This window comes from Myotis yumanensis, unplaced genomic scaffold (genome assembly GCF_028538775.1).
Source record: "Myotis yumanensis isolate MYYU_CA2020_CCGP unplaced genomic scaffold, mMyoYum1.0.hap1 SCAF_21, whole genome shotgun sequence".
Taxonomy (NCBI): domain Eukaryota; kingdom Metazoa; phylum Chordata; class Mammalia; order Chiroptera; family Vespertilionidae; genus Myotis; species Myotis yumanensis.
Window position 1 is genome coordinate 4,478,393 of NW_027223772.1, and position 12,206 is coordinate 4,490,598.

Here is a 12,206-nt window from a genome sequence, read left to right on the forward strand (position 1 = left end):
GGATAATTAACAATTAACTTGTTTACTGGACAGAGTTTGGGAACATATTAATATAGTTAATATGTTCCCAAACTTGAGTGCAAAAAGCAATGTCTAACATGGAGAAATAATTGCATTATCTGTGACTCATCCCCTTAAACTATTATGTAGGAATTTAAATTATGATTATGAGATATTTAATAACTCAGAAAAATTTTACATGAAAAAAGTAAGGTATAAATTTGTACCTATTTTTATAGCATTTACAAAATAAGCTTAAAATGGAGACTTAAATGTTAGACCTTCAATGATAAACCCCCTAGGAGGAAACAGGAAAACACAGGAAGTAAATTCTTTGACAACACTCTTAGTAATATCTTTTTGGATATTTCTCAAGGGATGGAAACAAAAGAAAAAGTAAACAAATGAGACTACATTTAACAAAAAAGCCTTTGCACAATGAAGGAAAATATTAAAATGAAAAGACAAGTTACTGAATGGGAGAAGAAATTCACAAATGAACATCTGATAAGTGGTTAATATCCAAATACAGAATTCATACAACTTAACACCAAAATAACAATCTGATTAAAAAATGGGCAGAGGACCAGAATAGACACACCTCACTCCTGTAAGGATGGTTATCATTAATAAATCAACAAATAGTGCTGCTGGGGATGTGAAGAAAAGGGAACTCTCATACACCATTGGTGGAATTGTAAATTAGTGTAGAAACTATGGGAAACAGTATGAAGATTCCTCAAAAAATTTAAAATTGAGCTGCCATATGATCCAGCAATTCTATATCCTGGGTATTTAAAGGAAACTAAAACAGTTACTCAAAAAGATATATGCGCACCTATGTTCATTGCAGTGTAACTAGTAATAGCTAAAATATGGGAGCAACCTAAATGTCCATCAGTAGATGAATGGGTAAAAATGTTGTGGTACATAGATATGATGGAATAATATTCAGCAATAAAAAAATGAAATTTTGCCATTTTCAACAACATGGATGCACCTAGAGGGTATTACATGTTACATGAAATAAATCAGAGAAAGACAAATATCATATGAGCTCACTTTTATGTGGAATCTAAAATAAGTGAATAAATAAAATAAACAGAGCCATAGATATAGAGAATAAGCCAATGGTTCTAAAGGAGAAGGGATGCAAGTATTGCAATTTTAAAATACATTTGTATCATCTATTATGAATATTAAGTGAAAAATAACCATCCACATCAAACAAAAGACTGTAAAAATACATCAATATGTTAAATTGTGCTATAAGTAGTGTGTATTTATTCTATCAGTCCTTTTTTTTGGTTCATTTTTTAAAAAATGTTTTCAATGCACATTATACTACCCTCATTTTGGGGAAAAAAGAATATAAAAATATGTTCAATCACACAAACCTCTGTCCTTGTGGATAACTAATATGCAGACATGATCTGCCATATCTTTCATTTAATTTGTCATTTTACCAAGATATGGCAGAAGGCAAGTCCCCTTTATGGATACTATTTCTATTTCCCCTGTGAATATGATAGAGCTTTATCACTACCTTACTATTCTCTACCATATGCTATCGATGCACATGTCTTATCTGCTCTACTAGAATCCACGCTCTTTGAGTTGGTACCCACGCGCCATTTTGGAATAGCAGGTCTCAGCTGTGGTGCCTCCAGTCCACAAGCGAAGTGTCAGTCAATGGGAAAGGGAGGGCTCAAGTCATGGGTGCTAGAAAGGCAACTACACATCAGCCTCAGCCATCTGATAGGTGCGGTAGCTCTTTTCATATGAGAATGTGCTTTTTAATGCCAATTTGTGTCCTGCAGAAGGAAGGTGGAGAACAGTGCTCTCGCTCAACACAGCACCTCAAGCAAAAAGGTGGTGATCCTTTATACGTAAGTAATAATAGCAGTTTCCAAATGCCAGCCATTTGATACCAGTCATGACTTTTGTTGAATCTGTGTATCACCTGAGCTATTATTATTTTAAAATCAACTTCATTTTTAAAACCTAAATACTCTGAAAAAGTAAAAATCAGAATGAAAAGTAATTTAAAAATATATGCAATGTTATGTTCTGGCTAAAAATGCTCACCTCCCAAGGCTCTGAACCAGAGACCTGTTCTCCATTTGGGAAAATGGCTAGGATTAAAGCAGTGTTAAAACCAAGTCTTTCTCCTCGTTGCAATCAGAGGTTGGCAGTAAACTGGAAAAGGAATAGCTTTATCTTCATTTTTTTTTTTCAGTGTAACTGAATGAATAATTTGTACCTCCTAAAATCAGAGTATCGCACTGGAATGGATCCCACACTTTGGGGAAGATAAAAGACTGATATAATGGACCTTTCACTTCTGATCACTTATCAGAATTCCATCAGAGCAACAAGACAGAACCAGTCAACTATCTAACAAATGCTGGAACGGGGACTTGCACAGAAGCCTCTCCACTACACTCGGCATGCTACCACTTCCAGCTTCTTCCCCCAGCACTCTCCTCTCAATGCAGTTTCAGCAACTCTTTCATCTTACTGCTTGACATCAACCCCTGCAGAGAGAGTATTCATATACAGTCTTCTTTCAATTGAGTAATTTCTAATAAGGGTACAGATAATTCAAATCCTAATTTCAATTTCATGGTTTATTTCTTTCAGTTGAATATATATATACATAGGGCTGATAACTGTATATGTGTGTATGTGTGTGTATATATATATATATATATATATATATATATATATATTCATGTATGTGTGTGAGTTTGAGTTGGTACCTATGTGTCCCCTCAAAACAGCTCAAGTTTGAAAATGAAATGTATTTTAATAAACACTGCCCTTACAATTATTCTAAGTGTGTGCAGACATTCTTTGGAGACACCATATATATATATATATATATATATATATATATATATATATATACACACACACACACACACAACTATATATATATATATATACACACACACACGCATTTTATATATCGTATACTAGTACATACATACACACTAGGGAAGCTTGTATATACAGGGGTGGGTAAAAGTATGTTTACAATTGTTAATATGGAAAAAATAATAAAAAAAATACAAGATTAAACTGTTTTGCATGCTCACAACTGTAAAACTATTTTTGTCCACTCCTGTATATGCCAGTTTATTTGTATTTTGGTAAATAGTTCTGGAATTATAGGGAATCACATTATTTTAAATGTTATGTTTACCTTCATGCAATATACATGCTAATTATCCTCATTTGGATAATTGTCTTGAAAAAACACACCAATAAATGGCTCAGCAAATTGAGATTTTTCACGACTAAACATGAAGGTGAGAAACAGCTTACATAAAGAACTGATTCTGGCAATTCTAACTTCATTTTATAGGAAGCAATGTCATTTGAAGTCTTAACTCAGCAACTTCAGGGGTATAATTCACACATTATGCTTATGTGAAACCTTCCAAGTATTTAAAACCAGGTGAAAGCTGTTAGGTTTTCAGATAAGAAAACTGTAATTTCAACTAGTCCTATAGGTAACTTATAATGTGTGACCAGAAATAAAGGCAATATTAACTACATTTCAGATATAAATTATGTCTGGGCCTTATTAAATGTCTCCCAATATTGTATTTTAGAATAATAAAAGATTTATGGCATGCTTGCTTTATATGCATTACATTATAAAGTCCTCAATCAACCTCTTTTGAGGTAGGAATTGTTCTTGTTACCATTTACGGATGGGGAAACTGTCTCTAGGTTAAACTTACTTGTACAAGGTCATGCAGCGTAGAGGTGATAGAGGTGTGATTTAAACAAAAGTCTTTATTTTTTAAAATTTAAATGTTATTTTTTAATTGCAGCTGACATTCAATATTATTTTGTGTTAGTTTCTGGTGAACAAGCATAGTGATAAGACAATTTTATACTTTACAAAGTGTTCCCCCTGATATTTCCAATGTCCACTTGACATCATATATAGTTTTCACAGTATTACTGACTATATTCCCAGTGCTGTACGTTATATCCCCATGACTCTTGTAACTACCAATTTGTACTACTTAATCCCTTCACCCGGCCTCTAACGCCCCTCCCCTCTGTCAACCACCAGACTTAAACTAAGGCCTGTCTGGCTCTATAGCCTTAGTTACTCTGGCGAAAATAACCCTGGGTGGTAGGTGGTAGCATTTCTACCCCCTCATCAGAATATGCAATTAAGGCATAGGAAGAGCCAAGCAACTAGATCAAGGCCACTCACGTAGTAAGTGGCAGGGTTAGGATTCTAACCCAGGTCTGTCATTGACTCCACAGCCTACTTACGCTTCCTCTGCCCATTCTTTGCAAAAATCCAGATCTGCCATAGCAGAGAAACAAAGAAGTGCTATCTCTCAACATATTTTATAAATTATACAGGCAGAACTTATTATATAATGTATTGGTTTTTAGCTTTATCTAAGTCTTCCAATGTATTGACATTGCATGCTCTCAGCATAGCAAAACCCAAGATGGGACGGAGGTACCTTTGTGCCTGCTCTGGTGATCTAGGTGTTCTCTAATTGGAGTGACCATAGAATATACCATGCAAACTCGAACACTTCTGTGAAGGGTGGGTACACTCTGTAAAATAATTTTGGGCAACAAGTGAAAAGCTTGACCATCCCAGGCAAAGCAGGATATATGGCCACTATCCTGGGAGCATAAAGAATTTCTTAGTGACACTCATAGGCTGGTGTTATCCCTGGGTTCACAGGTTCTGTTAAAACTATTCCCCTGGATGCTGGTTTTAAAATTAATTGAGTGCTTTCAATGTAAATCTGATGAAAAATATATTTATTTTATGGTAATTGATTAATCTAGTTTTAGGGGAAAATTGACATCAAGCAAGAGGTCTGGAGCCAGAATTGAGCAGATTCTCGTGCCTTTTGGGAGTTTTGTTATCTTGATAGCCAGAGGACTAACAGTAAGGTGTTGCATTTTAACCTCAAGTAAAACATTGATTTGGGGGTTCTGTTTTTGCTGTGGAAGAGTGATGCTTATGAATTCTAGTAACCCCAGGGGAAATATATTGCCTTTGACTTAATCCTTGTTATGAACTTCAGTGTAAGAACTCTTCTACAGTGGACTGTGCTATTTTCATGTTAGCGATGTAATAATTGGAAGCTGAGTTCATGTTCAAAGACTTGGAGTCAGCAACCAATTGTCAAGAAATATAATTTTTAAAAAAATCCCATTTCTAATTACATCAAAAAGAATAAAATACCTAGGAATAAATTTACTAAGAATGTAAAAGACCTATACACAGCAAACTATAAGAAATTGAAGAAGACGGAAATAAATGGCAGGATTTACCATGCTTATTGGTTGGAAGAATTAACATCATTAAAATGCCCATACTACCCAAAGCAATCTATAAATTCAATAAAATCCCTATCAAAATACCAAAGGAATTCTCAGAACTAGAAAAAATAATCCTAAAATTTATATGGAATTGCAAAATTCACCAAAGCATTCTTGAGAAAGAAGAAAGGTGGATGCATCATGCTACCTGACATCAAAATATACTACAAGGTTATAGTAATCAAAACAGCGTGGTACTGGCATAAAAACAGACACATAGCTCAATGAAACAGAATAGAAAGCCCAGAAATAAACCCATATCTATAGGGTCAACTAATACATGTCAGGGAAGGCAAGAATATACAGTGGCATAAAGACAGTCTCTTCAGTAAATGATGCTGGGAAAACTGGGCAGATACCTGCAAAAAAATGGAACTAGAGCATTTTCTTACACCATGTACTACAAAAATAAACCCAAAATGAATGAGACTCAATGTAAGACTTGAACCATAAAACTCCTAGAAGAAAGCATAAGCAGTAACTCTCTGGCATTACTCTGAGCAATGTTATTTGTATATGTATCCTCCAGTGAGGAAAACAAAAGAAAAAATAAACAAAGGGGACTACACCAAACTAAGGAAACCATCAAGAAAACAAAAAGACAGACTACTGAATGAGAGGAAATATTAGAAAATGATACATCCGATAAGGCGTTAATACCCCAAATATGTAAGGAACTCATATAACTTATCCCTCCAAAAACAAAAAATCCAATATAAAAATGAGCAGAGGACCTGAATAGACATTTCACCCAAAAGGATGTACAGATGGCCAAGAGACCTATGAAAAGATGCTCAACATCACAAATCATCATGGAAATGCAAATTGAAATCACAATGATATATCACCTCACACGTGTCAGAATGGCTATTATCAACAAATTAACAAATGTTGGTGAGGATGTGGAAAAAAGGAAGCCCTCCTGCACTGTTAGTGGGATTGAAATTGGTGCAGCCACTGTGGAAAACAGTTTGGAGGTTCCTCAAAAAATTACACACAGAGCTACCATGTGACCCAGCAATTCCACTTCTGGATATTTATCTGAAGGAATCCAAAACACTAATTTGAAAAGATATATGCACTCCTATGTTTATTACAGCATTATTTACATCAACTGAAGTGTTCATTAATAGATAAATGGATAAAGAGGGAGTACACACATACAATGGAATATTACTCAGTCATAAAAAAGAATGAAATTTTACCATTTGTGGCAACATGGGTGGACCTAGAGGCTATTAGGCTAAGTGAAGTGTCAGACAGAGAAAGATAAATACCACTTGATTTCACTTAACATGTGGAATGTACAAAACACAATGAACAAATAACACAGAAGTTAACTCATAGATACAGAGAATAAATTGATGGTTGCCAGATGGGAGGGGGGGTTGGAGAATGGGTGAAAAAGGTGAAAGGAATTAAGAACTAAAAATTGGCAGTTATAAAAATCCATGGGAATATAAAGTGCAGCATAGGGACTATAATCAATAATATTGTAATAACTATGTGTGGTGCTAGGTCAGTACTAGACCTATCAGGGTGATCACCTCCTAAGTTATACAGATGTCTACTCACTAAGCTAAGATAACGTATGTCAACTGTGACCGAAGACAAGTTAAAAAAAGAGAAATCATAGACATGATGGTATGCTATGGAAACAGAAGCACAACCATGGATAACATGGAAAGAGAACAGGACATTTTGGATGATCATATCTGGCTCTAATGTCTGATCTTGCAACTGGTAATAACTCTGTTAATCATGACATGTAAACTCAGGGAGCCTCAGTTTCTTAATGTCAAGGATTTTATATCTTCCAACTATTTAACATTTTTTAATGAGCTGAATTACATAAAATAGTTGGCATATAGGAAGCAAGCCCTAAGCAAATCCTGGCTCTCCACTCCTCTCTTTAGACTTAAAATAGCAGTCACACCCCAAGTTCTAGATCTACACCACATTTTTCACATCAGTCATAAAAAGCCACAATCTATCTTTCTCTTCCGTCCTTCCTCCATTTTCCTTTCTTTTCTTCCTTTTGTCCTCCCTCTCTCCGTCTTCTCTTTCTTTTCCACCTCCTTCCTTTCTTTCTCTCTCTTCCCTTCCCCTCCTCTTATTCAAACAAAGACTTATGGCGGCCAAATTGTTATAAAATGTACATACTGCACATGGAAAGTAATTTGACAGAATTAAACATTTGACCTTTTAAAAATGAATCATTACCAAAACAATTAGCCATTTAATTAAGCATTAGTTGAGTTAGTTTGCAAGGTCTTTTGGGAAGGATCTCAATGACCATATCTCATAAAGCTAACACAAAGAATGTGCAAAGTGATGACAACAGTTTTCCTCCGGAGGATAAAATTCTTTGTAGCAAATAGATACATGAATATTAACTTTAAATAAAATGCTCTTCAACATTAGTTTGATTCCTTAAAACCAAATAAAAAAATTCAATATGTAAATGTGTAAGTCTCTTACTATCCTTAGATGGAAACTTCTATTATTGCTCATGGTTGTTTTTATTCTTTTCTTTGACCCTTTTCATATGGCCTTAATAATAGGTTCTGGAATGGAACCAAAGTCACAAAAGGATCTATAAAAAGGGAATGAAGGAATGTAGATAAAAGAAAGAGGGGGAAGACCAACTGGCAAGGCTCAGTGGTTGAGCTACGACCTATGAACCAGGGGGTCATGGTTCGATTCCTGGTCAGGGCATATGCTAGGGTGTGGGCTTGATCCCCAGTAGGGGGCATGTAGATGGCAGCCGATTGATGATACTTTCTCATCACTGATGTTTCTATCTCTCTCTATCCCTCTCCCTATCCCTCAGAAGTCAATAAAAATATACTTTTAAAAAGGAGAGAAAGAAAGAGAAGGGAGTTAAGGAATTAAACTCCTTTATCTTGATTTAGGAGATTGTGAGGGCATCTAAGGATTTAATGTATGAATTTATTTTTTCAGTACTTTTTAGCATCAGCAGCTGGGTTCCGGTAATTGAATGCTGATTACTGCATAAAGAAGTGAAAAATAGATGTTAATTAGATAAAATTGTCTGATGAGAACAGCAACGTTTGGGAAACCTGAGCCACAAGAAAGACAGACCTTCTGCAAGTTTGTCAAACAAGAGAAAGTTCCCCTCCTTAAGGCAATCCTCCTTTCTCTGTCCTCTCAAAAATCCTAAACATCCTCAAACAGCCTCTGTCTGCCTCCCAGTGCAGGGTTGGGATGACACTCACTGACATGTACAGTGATGGAAACCTTGTGACTTGGACTCACCTCACCGCCAACCCCAGATCTTTTCACCAGTTCGGCCAGTTTAAGGATAAAAGGCTTTCCTGTGTTTTTCATGCCAGTCAATGTCTGGGTATTACGTATGGAATGGCACTGAGGCTGTGAGAAGAAATCAGAACAATTTTTCTACCTGGAATGCTCCTCCTCAATTAACCAGAGCTCTCATTCCCTCGCTTCTATCCACACTGCCTTGAACACCACCCGACAGAACTGTGTTAACCGACAGCATGGAGGTCTCCAATTTTAGTGCATCCAGGAATCCTTCTCAGAGCAGGGAGGGGTGTAACTATGATTTATTAGGTTCAGGAAGTGCCCAAGGGTCTTCATTTTTCAGTAGGACTCTCAGGCGATTCTGACTCGGGTGAACAGTAGACCACCCCAGTGTAGATTGGAGACTATTCTAAGGAAGTCATACCTCAGAGCAGGTGAGACTCCCTCCCTGACTCAAAGAGCTAGCTGTGCGAGGGGAGCTCTGAGGCATTTAGAGAGCAGTCATCCATGGGAAAGGTCAGTTACTGCCCCGGAAGGCACACTGGATGGAAGGGGGACACCATGCGGCCCAGCCTCAGGTCTCCAGATGCAGCTTCTGTGGGACTGAAGTTCTGAAAAGGGACGCTAGGCGTCCTTGAAGACAGCGTGTAGTACGGCTGTGCGGTGCATTCCCAGAGGGTGGGGCCATGACATACATAATATGTGTGGAAGTAACTCCTTCCTTTTCCCCTTTACTCAAGAGCACAAATAGACTTATGAGTAAGTAAAAATGATGCCATTATGTGGAGAGTAATTGATTCACTCCGCTCACTAATGTGGTCAATTATTCACCAATTCCACACTTTCGCTGCAATTGGTATATGATGACTTACACACCGCTCACAACTGCTTTGGACACACACAGTAGAGAACTTGGAAAAGACAGTTGGCTTTGTCCTTTCTGGACCTGAGAGGATGAGGGTCCCAAGCTGCCATGGTGGGGATTCAGGAAAGGGCCTGTCCTGAGCTGGAATCCTAAGTGACACCCTCCCACCTGTGCCCGCCCCAGGTTCCTCTGCACTCCTCTGGGACTGAGGAGACAGCTCCACACGAAGACCTTTATTCTCTGCACTTTCACTGGGAGTCATGCAGGTCTTTAGGGAAAGCTGTTGGGCAGCTTTTTGAGTGCTGGGGGTTCAATGTCGTTTTGAAGAACGATGGGAACTTGTAAAAACATAGGACAGAGCCCTCTGGAGTCAGCAAAGCCTACAGGTTCTATTGGGATAACCCGAAAACCCTTGAAAATCCTGCTTCTCCCCCTACTCACAATGCTGGTCACCATGGCCCTGTCACTGCCACCTGGAGTTACACCCTTTCACTCAGGGATTATACCAGCACTCAAAGTTCCAGGTCAAAGTGTTATTTTCTCTGTTTACCGAATAAAATTACTGACCATCAGCAGTTGGGTTTAACAGACATGGAGTAGGTAACTAAGATAACCATCAAAGACATTTACTCAAAAGTTGAAACTGCAGCCATCACTGAAGCGAGTAGAGGAAGTTCCTTGCTTATCACTTTTACCGAAAGAGAGGGTCAACAGGCCAACAGTATGCATAATCTCAACCTAATTGGGAGACTTCCAATCTTATTTCATGCTAGAAAATTCCAAATGCTACTTGCTTTTAGGAAATGCTTGTGACAAGAGTAAAAAATGGGAGATTTAGAAACGTGATACTAACTTATCAGACCTGCCCCAGACACACTTCACGTTGCTCATTCTGTTGCCAGAGGCATTATTGAATGTCTAGACCTGTGATTTGCATTCAGGACTATCAGAGTGAGGACATGGGAGCACTTTTTTCTCATCATGCATTTAGCTTTAGGGGCTTTGACTTCAGAAATAATTATTTCTATACTTAATAGCTGAGAGGTAAATTCTGTGGGTCTGATCCACATTTTTGGTTACTGTCAAGAATTCAGTCATTAAAGTTAAGTCAATACTGTGATTAACATTCTATTTGATGTGCCAATCTTAGTAATCTTATGTACTATTTCAACTATCTTTCTCTTTAAAAGTCCCTGTTAAGGAAAGTGTGTGTATTTGGTTTGGGATCCAAGACCTACTGAATAGTGGTATGCTGGTAAATGTTTAACAACCAGTTATCCAAAGAAAAATAAAGGCCTGTTTTCTAGCCTTTGCTGATTTCCATGGTGTAAATACTCCCACCACAGCCATCTATCTGACCTGTGGAATCAGCACAGTTATAAAATTGTGAAAAAGTAACTGTTTACTCTTGAAAATCTGGTATGAGTTGCACCCAATACACAGAGTAACTGGATCCTACTTTTTAAAATTAAATAGCTCCATTCATATGAGTCTGGGCAATACTTTATATATTGTATATAAACTTTCTGTGATCAAATGTGGCAGCAAATCCACTGTATTCTTAAACAGTTGTTGTTGGGTTCAAAATACTGGTGTGCCTTATTTTATAAGACTGTTTCAGAGGAAGGAGCTACAAGTGACTTGGAAATATCTCAAATTCATTGCAGGAGAAACTAACAACTAACAAAAGAAATTATATTTGCCTATCTTAAATAAAACTTTCTTTTGTCAAAAAAGTAGATATTTATCTATTGTGTTACTACATGTTCACATTTGGAAGCACAGTGAAAGGTGAAAATGTAGAGAGAGAGGCTCTTAATCATAATTGCTGCTGCTGATTTGAAAGGAAGTGTCTTGAAGACTGGAAGGCAGCACAGACTGATGGTTAAGACTGTGAGTCAGGCTGGTTTACCACCTACCACCTGGTTTAGTGAACTTGGCGAAGTTACTTAACTTGTCTGCCTCAATTTTCCCTGTAAAATGAAATAATAATAGTATCCACCTCATAGAATCATCAAACAAGATATACTAGTATATGCTTAGAACAGTGTCCACAATCTCGTAAGGACCACATATTGCTGTTTTTATGGTCACAGTGGCCCAGCAATCTGTGCTCTAATAAGCCTGGAGGTAATTTCAACCCATACTAAAGTTCGAGAATGCTGGTTCAGATTACCATGGAAATCTGTTTGTTCTAGAGGAGTCGACACCCTTTCTAGAAGAGTTGACTGAACACCCTCACATTGCCTATCCCAGAATCACCTGAAGAGCTTATGTAAAATGATCCACATCTGTGTAAAATAGGAGAAAAATTTAAATATATCTTTGCCTCTGTATGAATAGAATAGCCCTGGAAGAACACAAAGATAATATTGGTTACTTCCTGGGGAAGGACCTGGGTGGATAAGAGGCAGAGGTGGGCCTGAAAAAGTTTCTTTTATATACTAACATTCCTTTTGAATTTTTAATGATACACAATTTAAAAACTTTTGAAATATTGTTAAATAATAGATATAGTAAAATTATTATATATATTATATAATGCTATAAATTAAATATATTTAAATATTTAATTTATTTAGTTTATTTAAATATAAATATATATATATGAAATGCAGACCTGTGGGTTTTACGCAAAGCATACTAATTCAGAACCCAGAGTAAAACCTGCCAAGTC

The 12,206-nt window shown here is 36.9% G+C and overlaps 1 protein-coding gene across 4 annotated transcripts in view; it reads right to left on the bottom strand.

Moving 5' to 3' along the window:
- LINGO2 (leucine rich repeat and Ig domain containing 2) overlaps window positions 1–12,206 on the bottom strand; it is a 1,208,426-nt gene that overhangs the window by 16,948 nt on the left and 1,179,272 nt on the right. The gene's annotated exons all lie outside the window — the stretch shown is intronic.